The 20,843-nt window shown below is 42.0% G+C and overlaps 1 protein-coding gene and 1 long non-coding RNA gene across 10 annotated transcripts in view; one reads left to right on the top strand and one right to left on the bottom strand.

Annotated features, from left to right (window-relative positions):
• The window catches only part of LOC134739611 (uncharacterized), a 54,693-nt gene extending 38,740 nt beyond the window's left edge, over positions 1 to 15,953 (top strand). Inside the window, exons 2-4 of the long non-coding RNA XR_010126448.1 lie at positions 5,851 to 6,102; positions 6,576 to 6,699; positions 15,848 to 15,953. This is a non-coding gene — a long non-coding RNA (uncharacterized LOC134739611). The remainder of the gene's footprint in view (positions 1 to 5,850; positions 6,103 to 6,575; positions 6,700 to 15,847) is intronic.
• Positions 1 to 20,843, bottom strand: part of PPP2R2B (protein phosphatase 2 regulatory subunit Bbeta) — a 495,072-nt gene that overhangs the window by 11,611 nt on the left and 462,618 nt on the right. The window lies entirely within an intron of this gene.

A 20,843-nucleotide genomic window follows, 5' to 3' on the forward strand; every position in this document is an offset into this window, starting at 1 on the left:
TCTTCCTATGACTGAATAGTATTCCATTGTATGAATATACCACATTTTGTTTATCCATTTTATGAGCATTTGAGTTGTTTCCACTTTTTAGCTGCTAGGAATAACACTGCTATGATTATTCATGTACAAGTTTTTGTCTTGTCATATGTTTTCATTTCTCTTGTTGGCTCACGGTGTTTAATAGTGGAACTTTGGCCAGGTGTGGTGGCTGATGCCTGTTTTCAGCACTTTGGGAGGTGGGAAGATCACTTAAACCCAAGATTTCAAGACCAGCCTGGATAACATAGGAAGATTCCATTGCTATAAAAAATTAGCCAGGCATGGTAGGGCATGCCTGTGGTCCCAGCTACTTGGGTGGATGAGGCAAGAAGGATCGCTTGAGCCAAGGAAGCTGCAGTGAGCTACTATTGGGCCACTGCACACAAGCCTGGGCAACAGATCGAGATCCTGTCTTCAAAAAAGGAAGAAATAAAAAAAAGTGGCCCTTTCTTACTGGATTGCCTTGGGTCTAAGCCTGTCATTTACTTGTTGTGTGACTTTAGGCAAGATACTTCTCTGTGCCTTAGGTCTCCTTGTATGTAAACTGTAGCTATGATGTCTTTTTAAAATTAACAAAATTTCTAAATTTGTATAAACTTTATGGGTACAAGTGTGGTTTTGTTACATGGATATATTGCATAGTGGTGAGGTCTGGACTTCTAGTGTAACCATTAGCCAAATAGTGTACATTGAATCCACAATGTCTTTGGTGCGGATTGTCTATTTGCACTGATATCCAGGCTCTTATTATCTCTCTCAATAGCTTCAGCTGATTTCCACTTACAGGAAAAAGGCATGGCTTCTCAGTATGTTATTGGAGCCCATCATAAACTGCCTCTAATTCTTTCTACCTCGATTTTAAGTTGGATGTATAGAGTATATCTTGATGTTTCCCACTTCTATTCATTGCCTGATTCTTTCTTCACTGATCCGAATACTCTTTGATGCATATATCTCATCTACTACATATTATTTCACCCCAAATGATCTTTTCTTTTCTCTGAAGCCCTATCATGCTTGGTCTGGCCATTTATTTAGTATTTGCTCAGGTACTCTCTTACAATGGAACTATCATTTTTCACATTATTATTATTATTATTTTAACAATTCATGAGTTTATCTCTTCAACTAGGACATAAGCTTCCTGAGAACAGGATTTTGGTCTTGTCTTCGTATTCAGAGTCTTATTCACAAATGTTCAATGAATATTTGCTGCTTCACTGGAGCCGAGGCCAGATAAATTAACAGATTCTTTGCCTTCTGGGTGCTTAGCATGTATAGTATTCAGTTGAAACATATGCATTTGCTGACATTCAATTATTTTTGATCTACAAAGATGGCAACTGTGTATGGCTAAATCTAATAAGGGTTTATATCACAATTTTAGGCTGAACCAAACACTGGCCTGCAGGTTGCTGAGTTAACTTATCCTCCAAGACTACTTCTTTCCTGCCTGCTCAATGCATTCACATAGTCAGTAATGAATTCTATATAAAGAACCCAAGTATATAATAAATTGCTGAATTAAACCATGAACTAAGCCAAAATGTTAAAATAGCAACAAAAGCCCTGATCAATCAGAATTGAAATTTCAAAAAAATCATTGAAACAGAAAAACATGGCTCATTACAGCCTCTGACCCAATGTCTTAGTCTCTGCCCTCATCTTTTGGGCTTCAGCTGAGTATTGGTGAAGGCCCCTGGATTCTGATTGGTATCTTCATAGTTGAGAACTAGATAGGAAGAAAATTTTCATAGTAGTTTCAACTAACAGCCATCTCATTAGTATTGGGGGCTTGGAAATTCCAAGCAAAACATCTGACCCAGAGGCAGTAAAGTGGATGGGCTTAGCAAATTGTGCCCTGGAGTCATCAATTTCTGCCTCTGCCAGTTACTAGCCATGATCATTTTATTTACTACTCCAGCTTTAGTTTTCCCAGCTGCAAAATGTGGAGCCACATTGCTTGGCATATAAGCTTGGTATGCAGTAGGTCCTCAATACATGCCATCACTATTTTCATTTTCAGCATGCACTGCTTCTGTGCTGGCCAGTCACATCTCATTCATCAAGACTCTTGAGAATTTGGGACCAAGGAGTATAGAACCTGCGGACTATTTAAAAGATATAAAGAATGTTTACATTTTCTCTTCTTTAAACTCAAATCTATTTTAAAATGTTTAAATCGACCACAAAATTGTATATATTTATGGTGCCTTTCAATGTTATACATAGGAATCTGTTTCCCAAATACTTGGCATATTGGGAAGCCAGTGTAGCAACACTGTAAAGCCTCACAACTGAAATGAAAGATGACAATTCTTCAATCAACCTACCACTATTTATTTGTGGAGTGCCGGCTTTAGGTAGCACACAGAGGGCAAGGTACAGATAACATACCAGCATAGCACTTTGTAGTTCATGACATATCTATGTATATTCAAGTTTTAATAGCAACTCCAGGAATTATTTTCATTCCTTGGGTAATAGCATTTAATAGTATTAATAATTACTGTTGATGGGAAGCTTATAATACTGCAGGCCCTGTGCTTTACATGTTTTATTTCATTTAGTTGTTAAAACAGCCTATGAAGTAGGAATTATGATTCCTCATTTTACATATGTGGATAACTAAGGCATAGAGAGGTTTTATAACCAGTCCAGGGACACACTGAGATAGAGCTGCATTTTGAACTCACATCTATCTGACTTCAAAATCTTTGTTCTTAATCATGGTGCCATGTAGAAGACCTTGCTGAGCATTCACTTATAAGTTAAGTGTCTTGTATGCACAGGCACACACACATGCACAATATAGTATATTAGCTAGAGTCCACAAATAAAAAGTATTTGGATATGTGCCAGGCCCTGTACCAAATGCTAAAAACACAATAATGAACAAGACAGATCCAGCACTACTCCTAGTGAGCTCACAGGATAGAGGAGGGGACAAATGTTTAGCAGTCACACAAATGTGGTTACAGTTGTGAATAAGTGAGATTTTACTGTGTTATCAGAGGGAAATCATGGTGCTATGGAACTGGCTAGTGGAAGGTAAATAGAACACGAGTGTGTGTTCCATAAAATTTACTTCTCATGCCCCCTGCAATATCAGAGATGTGCAAAATTTGTTGAACATGTAGTACAACAGTATCTGGTGCCTGAGTGATTGATAGAACTTGAGACAAATCAACACTAGCATTTCTCCTGGAGACCCTTGGTTTGGCATGACAGTAGAGAATCTGCTGACCTGCAAGGTTTCCAATTAGCTACCAGAAAATAGAGACATTGAGAGGAGAGAGGAAGAGAACTAAGGGGGAGACAAGAAGAGCTTTGCTCCCTTTGTGAGGAAGCAGTCTTGGTGAGAATCCTGACATACCCCCAGAGGCTAGGACTGGGCTGTCAGGTTCACCAACAGGAGCATATGTCTTGGAGACCCCAGTAGTAACAGTAACAACAATAATGAGATTTGCTACCACTTCTTGGTCCTCAAGCTTTGCATACATTATTGCATTTAATGCTCAAACTTCTAAGGAAGGTACTGTCACTCTTCTCATTTGTAGATAAGGAGACAGACCAGGAGGAAAGGTTCAGTAAGTCACCCAGGATCATGCAGCTAGGCAGCAGCAGAGATGGGCTCTTGACTCTGCCCATCTGTCACACCACCTCCACAACTGGACCTTACCTTGCTTTGTCAATATTGTTTCCCTGTTCAAACAAATCAAACCAGGATTCCTCACATTCTAGATATACCTTGTATATTCCCACTTTTGTGCCTCTGCTGCTCCTCACCTCTTCCTGTGCCCATCCAGGTACATTGGAAAGAACATCAGACTCAGGGATGCTGGGCTGGAATCCAGGCTGGGCGCAAGTCCAGGCTGGCTTTTGATAATACCTATCATCTATTGAGCTTTTGTGCTGTGTGCTCTACATGTATTAACTCACTCACTATTCATAGGTATTAGTACTTTCTCTTTTCCACAAATTAGTCTAATCAGTCAACTCAGGCACAACTCATAGCTAGTAGGAACAGAGCCAGAATTTGAACTCAGTATACTTCCAGCTTATGTTCTTAAGCTCTGTCCTACTCTCTTTCATCTGCGTGGCTTTCAGCAACTGTCAACTCTCTGGGCCTGTTTCCCTCTCCGTAATATGAAGGAGTTAGGGTTGCCTACCAGGTCCCTCCCAGCTCTTAGATTCTAAAATCTATGAAATTCCACTGGCTTTTCAATTTCCCTTTCCTAATCCTCACTACTCTAGGTAGCCTTTCCAAAGTGACATCAGCAAAATGTTCAACTTGTGATATGTCAGGCATTCCAGATTCCAAAGTCAAATAAGCTTGGGAAACCTTGACAATTTTGGGAGTTGACAATGCAATTACCCTATTGTTGGGGCATTAGAGAATGTTCAGCAACATATCTGGCCTCTACTCACTAGATCTGCCCTGCTGACTCCATCCGCCCACATGTGGCAACCAAAAATGTCTCTAGATATTGCCAAATGTTCCCCAGGGGGCATGACTGCCCCTGGTTGAGAATCACTGCTTTAATCCTACTTCAGAGTATTATTTGATCATACCTTTCTCCCCACTCCATTTTATTTTTATTTGGCAATTGATTTACAGCTCAGTGTTTCTGTAGTACAGGCTTCCTCAGAATACACTTTGGGTTATATTGCTATAGTCAAAAGCAACCGAATACTGCCTTTAAAATTCCATAGGCTTTCTTATGTGCCTTGTGCAGACGTGTTTTCTGTTATAACATGTACAGATATGAATACATCTCCATGGAGCTGTAAGTATCTTGTGGGAGCCCCCTGAAAGGGCTCAGATGACTGGGTAAATAAATAAGGTTCCAGAATCTGGGGAAAATCTTGAATTCAGTAATTCAAGAATTCAAAAATAAAAGAAAGAATTAAGAAGAAGACTGCCAACTTTAGAGAAACCTAAAGTGAAACAGCATTCATTACAACTGGAGCAAGGGCAGAAAGGAGGCATGCAGTGAGCTGGTTGTGGACTCTGGGGATAGGAGGAGAGAGAGATTAGGTAACCATAGGTGCAGGCTGTTCCTGGGTGTGGCTCCTTTCTCTTGACCTTACACTGGACCTTCATTGATTTCATAGGAACTCATGCCCATGTAGAGGGGTTAGGAGGGGCCCAAGGCCACTAACAGCTGATCCTGAAGGCCTGTTCACTCTGTCTTAGATGATGTGATGACTAAAACTATAGGTGGTTCCAAACTCAGTGGCCTGGGTCGAAACTCCAGCTTTGCTGCTTATAAATGATGGAGCTTTGAACAAGCAGCTTGACTCCTTCCAAGCTTCATTTAATGGAGATAATAGTAGTACCTATATTCTAGGGCGGTTGTGAGGATAGACGAGATCTTGCTTGTGAATCACTTAGCAAAGTGTCTGTACCCAAAAAAATAGGGAAGGCAGCAGTAATGCAGGAGTAGGCATTGCTTAAGGCAAGCTTGGTGTGCAATGAGTCCAAAAGCCTAAAGTGTTTTTTCGTTTGAGGCAGATCTTAAGAACCAGTTGTGATACTGATTTCTGGGTCTTCTGTCTGGGCTGTGACACAGACACATACTAGCTTGTTTCTGAACTATCCCTTGAAATACACCCTCCTTGGTCCAAGTGTCTTTCATTTCAATGTCACCCTCACCCTGGCTGTGATGACGCGGGCAGATGAGAGTTAGTGTACAGGAAACAAGCCAGGGGGACATGAAGGTCCGCTCATGATGATGAAAAAGGAACGGCCTCGGAATTATGCACAGGGCTTTAAATTGCTCACTTCTGCTGACATTTCTTCTACAGGGAAGCGCGGCTGGCACATTTTTCCGTTTGGAGACATGGTTGACAATTTCTCCATAATGGGGACACAACTGGCAATTTTCCTACAGACTGAGGCAGATGGCAATTTTCCTTCAGAGACATGCAGGCAACAGTTTTGCCCCTGGAGAGAAAAGCCTCGCCGATTGAGATGCAGCCAGTAATTTTTACTATACAGAAGACATATCCAATAATTTTGCCCAGTGAGAGAAACGGCCAACAATTTTCCCACAGGAGGTAAGAACTCCCTCGGACTGACAATACTGGCCTTTATCCAGCTGAGGACAGTGAGAGAAGAGGTTTAAGATTTAATTAGTGGCTACTGTGCTACCAGGGGCCTAATGACATAGTCTCCAGACACGGATTGGAGACTGCAAATTTAGATCGTATTAAGACTCAGATGAAGGATTCTGAATTGGGAAATAATGAAACCAAGTTGCTTAACCCTTGCAGTTTGCTTTTCATGTAGCCCTCCATTAATTCAACAAACAATTGTTTTACAGTGACACTTTAACAAGACAAGGCATACAATGCATAGCGTGATGAAGAATGAAAAGTTAATCTAAAAGAAATTATATTGGTCCCTAAGTTTTACATAACTTTTCAAAATAATTCTGCATCTACTATACTTCTTTTACAACATGTCTTTTAACAACTAATCATTCATTCAAAGTTAAGAAATAATGAATCAAAACCTTTTTTTTTCCCAGACAGGAAAAACAGACTAAAAATTCATAGTGGGGAGAAGTGAGGAGCGATTGGGCTGGTGTGACCAAGAAAGACTTAATAAGAAGCTGAGCCTTAAATGATCAATAAGCACTGGATAGATAAGAGGTTAGTACATATTTTAGGCTTTGAGGGCCATTTGGTCTCCATTACAACTATTTAACTCTGCCTTTGTAGTGTGAAAGCAGCATAGACAATATGTAAGCAGATGAGCATGTATCCCACACGAAGGCTTTGCACATGGACATTGAAATTTCAATTTTGTATAATTTTTATGGTCATAAAACACTATTCTTTTTTGATTTCTTCAACTATTTGAAAATGTAAAAATATTATTCTTTGCTAGAGTTGTAAAAAAGTTGTGAGTCAGACTTGGCTGTATGCCATAGTTTGCTGAGCCCTGATAATGGTGTTTGAGGGGTAGGAGGGGGCATCCTATCTGGACAGGGGAATCAGCATGAATAAATGCCTGGGGTGATCAATGCATTTCTGTGGGACAATGGGCCCCTAGGACTGGTAGTGCCATGAGATCATGTAGAAGGGCTGGAATATGAGATTTCTGCTTAAACTGCAAATTTCTTTCCTAAACTACATCTCTCAGGATGGTACATGAGAATGAACTTAGGAGTCGGACATATTGGGGCTAGAACCTGGGCTTCATCATCTCCAGGTTGGATTGTCTTTGTCAGTTTTCCTTATCTTGTTAAGATGCAGCTTATCTTTAAAATGTAGACATCAATATCTTATTTGCATGGTTATAAAAATGAAAAGAAATAAAAGCAAGACATGTAGCACAGGACAGGCATGGTGGCTCACACCTGTAATCCCAGCACTTTGGGAGGCTGAGGCAGGTGGATCACGAAGTCAGGAGCTCGAGACCAACCTGGCCAATATGGTGAAACCCCATCTCTACTAAAAATACAAAAATTAGCTGGGCATAGTGGCGCGTGCCTGTAGTCCCAGCTACTTGGGAGAAGAATCGCTTGAACCCAGGAGGCAGAGGTTGCAGTGAGCCAAGATCATGCCACTGCACTCCAGCCTGGGCCACAGAATGAGACTCCGTCTCAAAAACAAACAAGACATGTAGCACAGTGCCTGGTACACTGTCAGAAGTCATCAAACCCATATCAAACATTTAAAGAAGAACTAATGTCAATTCTACTCCAACTGTTACAAAAAAATAGAGGAGGGAATACTTCCAAACTCCTTCTATGAGGCCAGTATTACCCTGATACCAAAACCGGACAAAGCCATATCAAGAGAACTATAAGCCAATATCCCTGATGAATATATACAAAAATCCTCAACAAAATACTAGCAAACTGAATTCAACAATACATTAAAAAGATCGTTCATCATGACCAAGTGGAATTTATCCCAGGGATGCAAGACAGTTCACCATACGAAAATCAATCAATGTGATACGTCATATCAACAGAATGAAGGAGAAAAACTCTCAAAAAACTGGATATAGAAGAAATGTACCTTAAAATAATAAAAGTCATATATGACAGAGCCACCGCTAGTATCACACTGAATGGGGAAAAAACTGAAAGCCTTTCCTTTAAGATTTGGAACACGACAAAGATGCCCACTGTCACCACTGTTGCTCAACATAGTACTGAAAGTCCTAGATACAGCAATCAGACAAAGGAAAGAAAAGGCATCCAAATAGGAAAAGAAGAAGTAAAATTATCCTTGTTTGCCAATGATATGATCTTGTATTTGAAAAAACTTAAATATGCCACCAAAAAACCATTAGAACTGAAAACAAATTCAGTAAAACTGCAGGATACAAAATCGAGATACAAAAATGATCTCAACAGCAAATAATCTCAAGAAATTAAACCTATTTACAACAGCTACAAATTAAAAACCAAGGAATTAACTTACCCAGAGAAGTAAAAGGTCTCTACAATGAAAATTAAAAAACACTGATGAAAGAAAATGAATGGGACACAAAAAATGGAAAGATATTTCATATTCATGAATTGGAAGAATCAATACTGTTAAAATGTCCATGCCACCCAAAGCAGTCTACAGATTTAATGGAATCCCTATCAAAATACCAATGACTTTCTTCACAGAAATAGAAAAAACAATCCTAAAATTTATATGAAACCACAAAAGACCCAGAATAGCCAAGGCTATCTTAAGCAAAAAACAAAACTGGAGGAATCACATTACCTGACTTCAAATTATACTACAGAGTTACAGCAACCAAAACAGCATGGTACTGGCATAAAAATAGACATATAGATCAATGGAACACAAGAACCCAGAAACAAATCTGTATATCTACAGTGAACTTATTTTCAACAAGGGTGCCAAGAACATACACTGGGGGAAAAGACAGTCTCTTCAACTATTGGTGCTAGAAAAACTGGATATCCATATGCAAAAGAATGAAACTAGATCCCTATTGCTCAACATATACAAAAGTCAAATTCAAACGGATTGAAGACTTAAATCTAAGACCTTAAAGCATGAAACTACTACAAGAAAACATTGGGGAAAGTCTCCAGGACACTGGACTGGGCAAATATTTCTTGAGGGATACCCCACAAGCACAAGCAACCAAAGCAAAAATGAACAAATGAGATCAAGTTAAAACATTTCTGCACAGCAAAGGAAACAATCAACAAAATGAAAACCCATAGGATGAGGGAAAATATTTGCAAACTACCCATCTGACAAGGGATTAATCACCAGAATATAGAAGGAGCTCAAACAATTCTATAGGAAAAAAATAGGGGGAGGAGCCAAGATGGCCGAATAGGAACAGCTCCGGTCTACAGCTCCCAGCGCGAGCGACGCAGAAGACGGGTGATTTCTGCATTTCCATCTGAGGTACCGTGTTCATCTCACTAGGGAGTGCCAGACAGTGGGCGCAGGTCAGTGGGTGAGCGCACTGTGCGCCAGCCGAAGCAGGGGCGAGGCATTGCCTCACTCGGGAAGCGCAAGGGGTCAGGGAGTTCCCCTTCCAGGGGTGACAGACGGCACCTGGAAAATCGGGCCACTCCCACCCGAATACTGTGCTTTTCCGACGGGCTTAGGAAACGGTGCCCCAGGAGAGTATAGCCCGCACCTGGCTCAGAGGGTCCTACGCCCACGGAGTCTCGCTGATTGCTAGCACAGCAGTCTGAGATCAAACAGCAAGTCGGCAGCGAGGCTGGGGGAGGGGCGCCCGCCATTGCCCAGGCTCGCTTAGGTAAACAAAGCAGCCTGGAAGCTTGAACTGGGTGGAGCCCACCACAGCTCAAGGAGGCCTGCCTGCCTCTGTAGGCTCCACCTCTGGGGGCAGGACACAGACAAACAAAAAGACAGCAGTAACCTCTGCAGACTTAAATGTCCCTGTCTGACAGCTGTGAGGAGAGCAGTGGTTCTCCCAGCACGCAGCTGGAGATCTGAGAACGGGCTGACTGCCTCCTCAAGTGGGTCCCTGACCCCTGACCCCCGAGCAGCCTAACTGGGAGGCACCCCCCAGCAGGGGCAGACTGACACCTCACACGGCCGGCCAGGTACTCCAACAGACCTGCAGCTGAGGGTCCTGTCTGTTAGAAGGAAAACTAACAGAAAGGACATCCACACCAAAAACCCATCTGTACATCACCATCATCAAAGACCAAAAGTAGTTAAAACCACAAAGATGGGGAAAAAACAGAGCAGAAAAACTGGAAACTCTAAAAACCAGAGTACCTCTCCTCCTCCAAAGGAACGCAGTTCCTCACCAGCAACGGAACAAAGCTGGACAGAGAATGACTTTGACGAGCTGAGAGAAGAAGGCTTCAGACGATCAAATTACTCTGAGCTGCGGGAGGATATTCAAACCAAAGGCAAAGAAGTTGAAAACTTTGAAAAAAATTTAGAAGAATGTATAACTAGAATAACCAATACAGAGAAGTGCTTAAAGGAGCTGATGGAGCTGAAAACCAAGGCTCGAGAACTACGTGAAGAATGCAGAAGCCTCAGGAGCCGATGCGATCAAATGGAAGAAAGGGTATCAGCCCTGGAAGATGAAATGAATGAAATGAAGCGAGAAGGGAAGTTTAGAGAAAAAAGAATAAAAAGAAACGAGCAAAGCCTCCAAGAAATGTGGGACTATGTGAAAAGACCAAATCTACGTCTGATTGGTGTACCTGAAAGTGACGGGGAGAGTGGAAACAAGTTGGAAAACACTCTGCAGGATATTATCCAGGAGAACTTCCCCAATCTAGCAAGGCAGGCCAATATTCAGATTCAGGAAATACAGAGAACGCCACAAAGATACTCCTCGAGAAGAGCAACTCCAAGACACATAATTGTCAGATTCACCAAAGTTGAAATGAAGGAAAAAATGTTAAGGGCAGCCAGAGAGAAAGGTCGGGTTACCATCAAAGGGAAGCCCATCAGACTAACAGCGGATCTCTCGGCAGAAACCCTACAAGCCAGAAGAGAGTGGGGGCCAATATTCAACATTCTTAAAGAAAAGAATTTTCAACCCAGAATTTCATATCCTGCCAAACTAAGCTTCATAAGTGAAGGAGAAATAAAATACTTTACAGACAAGCAAATGCTGAGAGATTTTGTCACCACCAGGCCTGCCCTAAAAGAGCTCCTGAAGGAAGCGCTAAACATGGAAAGGAACAACCGGTACCAGCCACTGCAAAATCATACCGAAATGTAAAGAACATCGAGACTAGGAAGAGACTGCATCAACTAACGAGCAAAATATCCAGCTAACATCATAATGACAGGATCAGATTCACACATAACAATATTAACTTTAAATGTAAATGGACTAAATGCTCCAATTAAAAGACACAGACTGGCAAACTGGATAAAGACTCAAGACCCATCAGTGTGCTGTATTCAGGAAACCCATCTCACGTGCAGAGACACACATAGGCTCAAAATAAAAGGATGGAGGAAGATCTACCAAGCAAATGGAAAACAAAAAAAGGCAGGGGTTGCAATCCTAGTCTCTGATAAAACAGACTTTAAACCAACAAAGATCAAAAGAGACAAAGAAGGCCATTACATAATGGTAAAGGGATTAATTCAACAAGAAGAGCTAACTATCCTAAATATATATGCACCCAATACAGGAGCACCCAGATTCATAAAGCAAGTCCTGAGTGACCTACAAAGAGACTTAGACTCCCACACATTAATAATGGGAGACTTTAACACCCCACTATCAACATTAGACAGATCAACGAGACAGAAAGTCAACAAGGATACCCAGGAATTGAACTCAGCTCTGCACCAAGCGGACCTAATAGACATCTACAGAACTCTCCACCCCAAATCAACAGAATATACATTTTTTTCAGCACCACACCACACCTATTCCAAAATTGACCATATACTTGGAAGTAAAGCTCTCCTCAATAAATGTAAAAGAACAGAAATTGTAACAAACTGTCTCTCAGATCACAGTGCAATCAAGCTAGAACTCAGGATTAAGAATCTCACTCAAAACCGCTCAACTACGTGGAAACTGAACAACCTGCTCCTGAATGACTACTGGGTACATAACGAAATGAAGGCAGAAATAAAGATGTTCTTTGAAACCAACGAGAACCAAGACACAACATACCAGAATCTCTGGGATGCATTCAAAGCAGTGTGTAGAGGGAAATTTATAGCACTAAATGCCCACAAGAGAAAGCAGGAAAGATCCAAAATTGACACCCTAACATCACAATTAAAAGAACTAGAAAAGCAAGAGCAAACACATTCAAAAGCTAGCAGAAGGGAAGAAATAACTAAAATCAGAGCAGAACTGAAGGAAATAGAGACACAAAAAACCCTTCAAAAAATAAATGAATCCAGGAGCTGGTTTTTTGAAAGGATCAACAAAATTGATAGACCGCTAGCAAGATTAATAAAGAAAAAAAGAGAGAAGAATCAAATAGATGCAATAAAAAATGATAAAGGGGATATCACCACCGATCCCACAGAAATACAAACTACCATCAGAGAATATTACAAACACCTCTATGCAAATAAACTAGAAAATCTAGAAGAAATGGATAAATTCCTCAACACATACACCCTCCCAAGACTAAACCAGGAAGAAGTTGAATCTCTGAATAGACCAATAACAGGAGCTGAAATTGTGGCAATAATCAATAGCTTACCAACCAAAAAAAGTCCAGGTCCAGATGGATTCACAGCCGAATTCTACCAGAGGTACAAGGAGGAGCTGGTACCATTCCTTCTGAAACTATTCCAATCAATAGAAAAAGAGGGAATCCTCCCTAACTCATTTTATGAGGCCAGCATCATCCTGATACCAAAGCCTGGCAGAGACACAACAAAAAAAGAGAATTTTAGACCAATATCCTTGATGAACATTGATGCAAAAATCCTCAATAAAATACTGGCAAACAGAATCCAGCAGCACATCAAAAAGCTTATCCACCATGATCAAGTGGGCTTCATCCCTGGGATGCAAGGCTGGTTCAATATACGCAAATCAATAAATGTAATCCAGCATATAAACAGAACCAAAGACAAAAACCACATGATTATCTGAATAGATGCAGAAAAGGCCTTTGACAAAATTCAACAACCCTTCATGCTAAAAACTCTCAATAAATTAGGAATTGATGGGACGTATCTCAAAATAATAAGAGCTATTTATGACAAACCCACAGCCAATATCATACTGAATGGGCAAAAACTGGAAGCATTCCCTTTGAAAACTGGCACAAGACAGGGATGCCCTCTCTCACCACTTCTATTCAACATAGTGTTGGAAGTTCTGGCCAGGGCAATTAGGCAGGAGAAGGAAATAAAGGGTATTCAATTAGGAAAAGAGGAAGTCAAATTGTCCCTGTTTGCAGATGACATGATAGTATATCTAGAAAACCCCATTGTCTCAGCCCAAAATCTCCTTAAGCTGATAAGCAACTTCAGCAAAGTCTCAGGATACAAAATCAATGTGCAAAAATCACAAGCATTCTTATACACCAATAACAGACAAACAGAGAGCCAAATCATCAGTGAACTCCCATTCACAATTGCTTCAAAGAGAATAAAATACCTAGGAATCCAACTTACAAGGGATGTGAAAGACCTCTTCAAGGAGAACTACAAACCACTGCTCAAGGAAATAAAAGAGGATACAAACAAATGGAAGAACATTCCATGCTCATGGGTAGGAAGAATCAATATCATGAAAATGGCCATCCTTCCCAAGGTAATTTACAGATTCAATGCCATCCCCATCAAGCTACCAATGACTTTCTTCACAGAATTGGAAAAAACTACTTTAAAGTTCATATGGAACCAAAAAAGAGCCCGCATTGCCAAGTCAATCCTAAGCCAAAAGAACAAAGCTGGAGGCATCACACTACCTGACTTCAAACTATACTACAAGGCTACAGTAACCAAAACAGCATGGTACTGGTACCAAAACAGAGATATAGATCAATGGAACAGAACAGAGCCGTCAGAAATAATGCCACATATCTACAAGTATCTGATCTTTGACAAACCTGACAAAAACAAGAAATGGGGAAAGGATTCCCTATTTAATAAATGGTGCTGGGAAAACTGGCTAGCCATATGCAGAAAGCTGAAACTGGATCCCTTCCTTACACCTTATACAAAAATCAATTCAAGATGGATTAAAGACTTAAATGTTAGACCTAAAACCATAAAAACCCTAGAAGAAAACCTAGGCATTACCATTCAGGACATAGGCATGGGCAAGGACTTCATGTCTAAAACACCAAAAGCAATGGCAACAAAAGCCAAAATAGACAAATGGGATCTAATTAAACTAAAGAGCTTCTGCACAGCAAAAGAAACTACCATCAGAGTGAACAGGCAACCTACAAAATGGGAGAAAATTTTCGCAACCTACTCATCTGACAAAGGGCTAATATCCAGAATCTACAATGAACTCCAACAAATTTACAAGAAAAAAACAAACAACCCCATCAAAAAGTGGGCGAAGGACATGAACAGACACTTCTCAAAAGAAGACATTTATGCAGCCAAAAAACACATGAAAAAATGCTCACCATCACTGGCCATCAGAGAAATGCAAATCAAAACCACAATGAGATACCATCTCACACCAGTTAGAATGGCAATCATTAAAAAGTCAGGAAACAACAGGTGCTGGAGAGGATGTGGAGAAATAGGAACACTTTTACACTGTTGGTGGGACTGTAAACTAATTCAACCCTTGTGGAAGTCAGTGTGGCGATTCCTCAGGGATCTAGAACTAGAAATTCCATTCGACCCAGCCATCCCATTACTGGGTATATACCCAAAGGACTATAAATCATGCTGCTATAAAGACACATGCACACGTATGTTTATTGCGGCATTATTCACAATAGCAAAGACTTGGAACCAACCCAAATGTCCAACAATGATAGACTGGATTAAGAAAATGTGGCACATATACACCATGGAATACTATGCAGCCATAAAAAATGATGAGTTCACGTCCTTTGTAGGGACATGGATGAAATTGGAAATCATCATTCTCAGTAAACTATCGCAAGAACAAAAAACCAAACACCGCATATTCTCACTCATAGGTGGGAATTGAACAATGAGAACACATGGACACAGGAAGGGGAACATCACACTCTGGGGACTGTTGTGGGGTGGGGGGAGGGGGGAGGGATAGCACTGGGAGATATACCTAATGCTAGATGACGAGTTGGTGGGTGCAGCGCACCAGCATGGCACATGTATACATATGTAACTTACCTGCACATTGCGCACATGTACCATAAAACCTAAAGTTTAATAATAATAAATAATAATAAAAGAAGAAAAAAAAAAAAAAAAAAAAAGAGGACAGAACAATGGTGCTGAAGCAGGAAAAAAAAAAAAAAAAAAAAAATATCTAATCCATTTAAAAAAATGAGCAAGTGATATGAATAGATGTTTATCAAAAGAAGACATACACATGGCAGATAGGCATACAAAAAAGAGCTCAACATCATTGATCATTAGAGAACTGCAAATCAAAACTACAATTAGATATCATCTGACCCTAGTTAAAATGGCTTTCATCTAAAAGGCAATAATGCTGATGAGGATGTGGAGAAAAGGGAACACTTGTACATTGTTGGTGGGAATGAAAATTCGAACAACCACTATGAATAACAGTTTGGAGTTTCCTCAGAAAACTAAAAATTGAGCTACTATATGATCCAGCAATCCCACTCCTTAGGTATATACCCCAAACAAAGAAAATCAGTATACTGAAGAAGTATTTGCACTCCCATGTTTGTTGCAGCACTGTTCACAATAGCCAAGATTTAGAAGCAACCTAAGTGTCCACCAACTGATGAATGGATAAAGAAAATGTGGTACTTATATACAATGAAGTACTATTCAGCCATAAAAAAGAATGAGATCCTGTCACTTGCAACAACATGGATGGAACTGCAGGTCTTTCTTTATGTTAAGTGAAATGAGCCAGGGACAGAAAGACAAACCTCGCATGTTCTCACTTATTTATGGGAGCTAAAAATCAAAACAATTGAGTTCATGGAGATAGAGAGTAGAAGGATGGTTGTTACCAGAGGTTGGGGGGCAGGGGGAAGTGGGTTAATGGTTAATGGGTACAAAAAAATAGAAAGGATGAAAAAGAACTAGTATGTGATAGCACAACAGGGTGATTGTAGTTAATATTAATTTAATTGCACATTTAAAAATAAAGGAGTATAACCAGATTGTTTGTAACAAAGAGTACATGCTTGAAGTGATGAATATACCGTTTACCCCAATGTGATTACTACTCATTGCATGTGTGAATCAAAATATCTCATGTACCTCGTAAATATATACACATCTGTACCCATAAAAAGATGTCAACAAGTTCTAGTGTCACACACCATTCAAACAACAGGTATTGAGTACCCAGTGTGTGTAAAGCACTATGATAGGTGCTAGGGTTACAAAAATGAGTAAGAGATATACCATGCCTGTGCTCCCTCAACAAAGAGTGGGGCTTCTTATCTACCATGGCTGGGGCTTCCTCTCATCTCTCTCTCTCTCTTTTTTTTTTTTGAAGCGGAGTCTCACTCTGTCACCGAGGCTGGAGTGCAGTGGCACAATCTCGGCTCACTGCAGCCTCTGCGTCCTGGGTTCAAGCGATTCTTGTGCCTCAGCCTCCCCAGTAGCTGGGATTACAGATGTGCGCCACCACACCCAGCTAATTTTTGTAGTTTTAGTAGAGATGGGGTTTCACCATGTTGGCCAGGCTGTCTCCAACTCCCAACCTCAGGTGATCCACCTGCCTTGGCCTCCCAAAGTGCTGGGATTACAGGAGTGAACCACCATGCCCAGCCATCTCTTGAAGGAAGAAAAGTTGCTCAATTCCCCTGTAGTAGGCAGAATAATGCCACTGCCCCCATCCCCAAATATGTCTACACCCTAATCCCTAGAACCTGTGACCACGTTATGTTACATGACAAGGGGGAATTAAGGTTGCTGATCAGCTAACCTTAAGACAGATTACATTAGATTATCTGAGTGGGCTCAGTGTAATGACCACCGTCCTTATAAGTGAAATAGGAAGGCAAGAGGGTCAAAGTCTGAATAACCCCATATGAGAAAGACAAGACTGGTCACTGCTGGCTTTGAAGATGGAAAGGTGCCATGAGCCAAGGGAGGCAGGCAGCCTCTCGAAGCTGGAAAAGGCAAGTAGCCATTCTCCCCTAGAGCCTCCAGAAAGGAGCACAGCCCTGCTGACACCTTGACTTTAGCCCAGTGAGACCCATTTCCGACTTTTGACTTCCAGAACTGTAAGGAAGTTAATCAATTTGTGTTATTTTAAGCCTCTAAGTTCATTAAGTATGTGATAATTTGTTACAGCAGTGATAGAAAACTATTCTCCTCCGTTTGTCAACAAAGGGAGGGCTCAAAGTTCATGAGTTCCCCCTTCAACCCTGCAAAGCCGCTGTTATTTTCCTGCACCCCAGGGCCAGTTCCCTTTCAGCAGCTGCCCCTATACAGCTGGACAGGGAAGGCAGGCCAGAGCGGGCTGCTTCTGGGCAGAGGCCATGAGAGGCTCACTGTCCAAGGGAGCTGGTGAACCCCAGCTCAGCCACTCTTTCCTCCCAGCATTCCTGCTGCTGGTGCTGTACACCCATAAGCTGACACAGTTCAGAGAAACCAGAACCCAGCGGCTGCAAAGGCAGAGCAAGCCAAACTCCTCAGAGACATCAGGGCTTAGCAGCAGAACATGAAACGACCTGCAATCCTACCATGTGCTAAATATTTGAATCTTCCCAAAGCAACGCCACTTTGTGCTCAGACATCTACAGTGACTCTGTGTGGCTGATAGCCAACAGTCCTACCCCCTTGTCCTGGTTCAGGGGCTCCATATCAAGCCCTAGGTCAGCATTCCAATATTACTCTCTACTTCATTCTGCTGAAATGCTCCATTGAGGTCTGACCTGTCTACTACTCATTTGCACCAGAGTTGAAGAACTCCTACCTCCAGGGGCCAGGCAGGTAGTGAAGTAGGTGACACATTCATGGTTAGGAATAGGGAACAGTAGGGACTGTGGCAAACTAGAATGTCCACACCCTATAAAAGGGGCAGTTTCCACCTGAGGTCAGCAGTTTGAAGCCAGCCTGGCCAACAAGGCAAAACCCCGTCTCTACTAAAAAAAAAAAAAAAACATTAGCTGGGTGCAGTGGTGTGTGCCTGTAATCCCAGCTACTCCAGAGGCTGAGGCAGGAGAATCGCTTGAACCTGGTAGGTGGAGATTGCAGTGAGCTGAGATCACACCATTGCACTCCAGCCCGGGTGACAAAGCAAGACTGTCTCAAAAACAAACCCAAAATACAAACAAACAAAACAAAACCATAAAGGGGCAGTTTCCACTCTGCTCCAGCTGAATGCGGCCATGCAGAAATGGGGCTCCAGCATAGCCAGACTGTCTAATTTGTAAAGTCTAAATTTTTTGAGGAACTCTGATTTTTTCATGTTAGCAACTAACTAAAGAAACTTGAGTGTGTGATCAAACATACGTCCTCTGTAAGCTATGCAGGCCACAAACTGTGACCTGATTAACTCCCTGCAACGATGATGGTGATGTCTGTGGTGCACTGGCATGTGCTGGGGCTGGATCCATGCTCCTTTCCTACCCTCTCCCTGCTCCCCTGTTTCTCTGGCTCCTATTCAACCTTCAGGGCTCACTGTCTTTTTCTAGAAAACCTTCCTGGACAATCTCAGCCCACTGCATCCTTTCTTCCTTACTGGCTAATTTGGCCACCTTCTAATCTTCCTCCTATTATTTTTAAATATTATTTGTTCAGGATTCACAATGAGTTAAGAAATTTTAGTTCAGGGAATTGGCCCCACAGAAAGGCAACACCAGTGATAACAAGAGCACCTGTTATCTGCCAGGCACCATCTAGGGTAAGAATTATCTCTATTTTATGGCTGAGGAAACAGAGGCTTGGAGAGATGGGGACCCAAAGGACCATATGGTCCCTGAGTGAGCCCAGCATTGGAAGGCTCATTATCTGTGGGGTTAGAACTTTCTTACGAAGGAGCCTCAGCTGGAATCTGATCTAAAGAAAGGGGAAGCGAAAACCTGTGTTTGGCTTAGGGCTCGCCTGTCAATCTAAAGACTGAATTTGGGCTAATATGTACAGACAAGTTCATTAATTGTGGGTCTGTTTGTCTTTCTTTTGTGAGGAATAATCATTTATTAGCCAAGCGGGACTGGTGCCTTTTTGAGAACTGTCATTCTGGAAAGATATTGATTGAAGGAGGCCTCTGAGCACATTCTCTCCAGCAGGCAGCCGTGAGGGAGGCGGCTGCAGTCCAGACAAGATGATGAGTTGGCAGTGAGCATCTCGACAGGAGCCTAATGAAGAAATCTGGTAACAGCGAGGGCTGGCTTTATGAGTGCTCATATTTGGTCTTTCACTCTCTGCAAGGTTGGTGAGTGGCGAAAGTGTCCATGGGCCTCTACCTCCCACTGTGGAATTACACATTCCTACAGCCAGTGGGCTCCGGGAACCCAATGACAGCATCCCCAGGCCCCTGGGCCCACTCCACACATCACAGGCTAGAGACTTCTTGTCTGCCTCCTTTCTCACGTCTCTACCCCCGAGATAGCATGCTCTCCCCTCCCTCCTTCCCTCTCATAATTTGTTCCCAACAGGTAGCTTTGTGCAGCTACTCCAAGAGAAGCCCGAACTCCCCAGGGAGCCTCTGCCCAGGTGGAAGAGACCTCGAGTGGCCATTATTAGGGGTGATTGCTGGGAAGCTGGTTGCCATGGCACTGCAGAGGCCAGTGCTGAACTCCCAAGCTGTCCCCGTTTCCAAGGCTGTCTATATAATCACTGCAATGGGAGGCACAGAAAGGGAGAGAGGAGCAGCTCCCCACTGACAGTGATCTCCCTGCAGAGCAAGGTGAGCAGTTCACAGCTGAGTATGACAGTCCATCTTGGCATGGGCCAAGCACTGCCTGGAGGGACCCTGGTGTGGCCTGGTCACTGCTTTATAACCAGAGTGGAACCATCTCTTTACGGACTTAACACAATGTACCGGGGCAATGTGGAGAATAGTCACTGAATTTATTGAGCACCTACTACCTGCTCCAGACATACCATTAACACGTGGGCTATCCTTCCCTTCCACAGTCACTCTAGAACTTGAGGCCACTGTCCTTTGATGCAGAGAGAAGAAACATTTTATAATCACTGTAGACAATAAAGGCTTTATCTGTTAGCAAGCACTTTTGCTTAATGACTTGGTTATGGGGAAGGAGAGACAGGTTGTACTTGGTTCTCATTTTGCACTCGGTTAGAGAGTAAGAGGCCTTTCCATCTCCACTGCTGCTCAGGTACTTCCTCCCAGTGTACTCTAGCACTCCCCCAGCAGGTTCTGTAGAAACACAGACCCCAAGGCCTGGGCAGACTCTACCAGAAAAATAATACTTGTGTTCCTCTGTGCTCTACCTAGTACGTGGCTTCCCTGGCTACCTCTCCTACAGGCCTGGGGAGGCAAAGATGGGAAGTGTTTATAGGTATTATCTATTGACAACATTCAACTTTAGACCTGGGTTCAAGCCCCCTCTACCTTTGCCTAGATCTTTGACTTTGTGTAAACAACATGCTTTTTCTGGGCCCAATTTTCTCATCTGTAACTCCAAGTTTATGAATTGTTTTGATAATAAAATACTAAAAAATATTGAGTGTTTACTGTGGACCAGACATTTCATTGAATCTGCACAACAATCCAGTAATGCATGTTCCATTATTGT

The sequence above is a fragment of the Pongo pygmaeus genome, chromosome 4 (assembly GCF_028885625.2).
Source record: "Pongo pygmaeus isolate AG05252 chromosome 4, NHGRI_mPonPyg2-v2.0_pri, whole genome shotgun sequence".
NCBI classification, from domain to species: domain Eukaryota; kingdom Metazoa; phylum Chordata; class Mammalia; order Primates; family Hominidae; genus Pongo; species Pongo pygmaeus.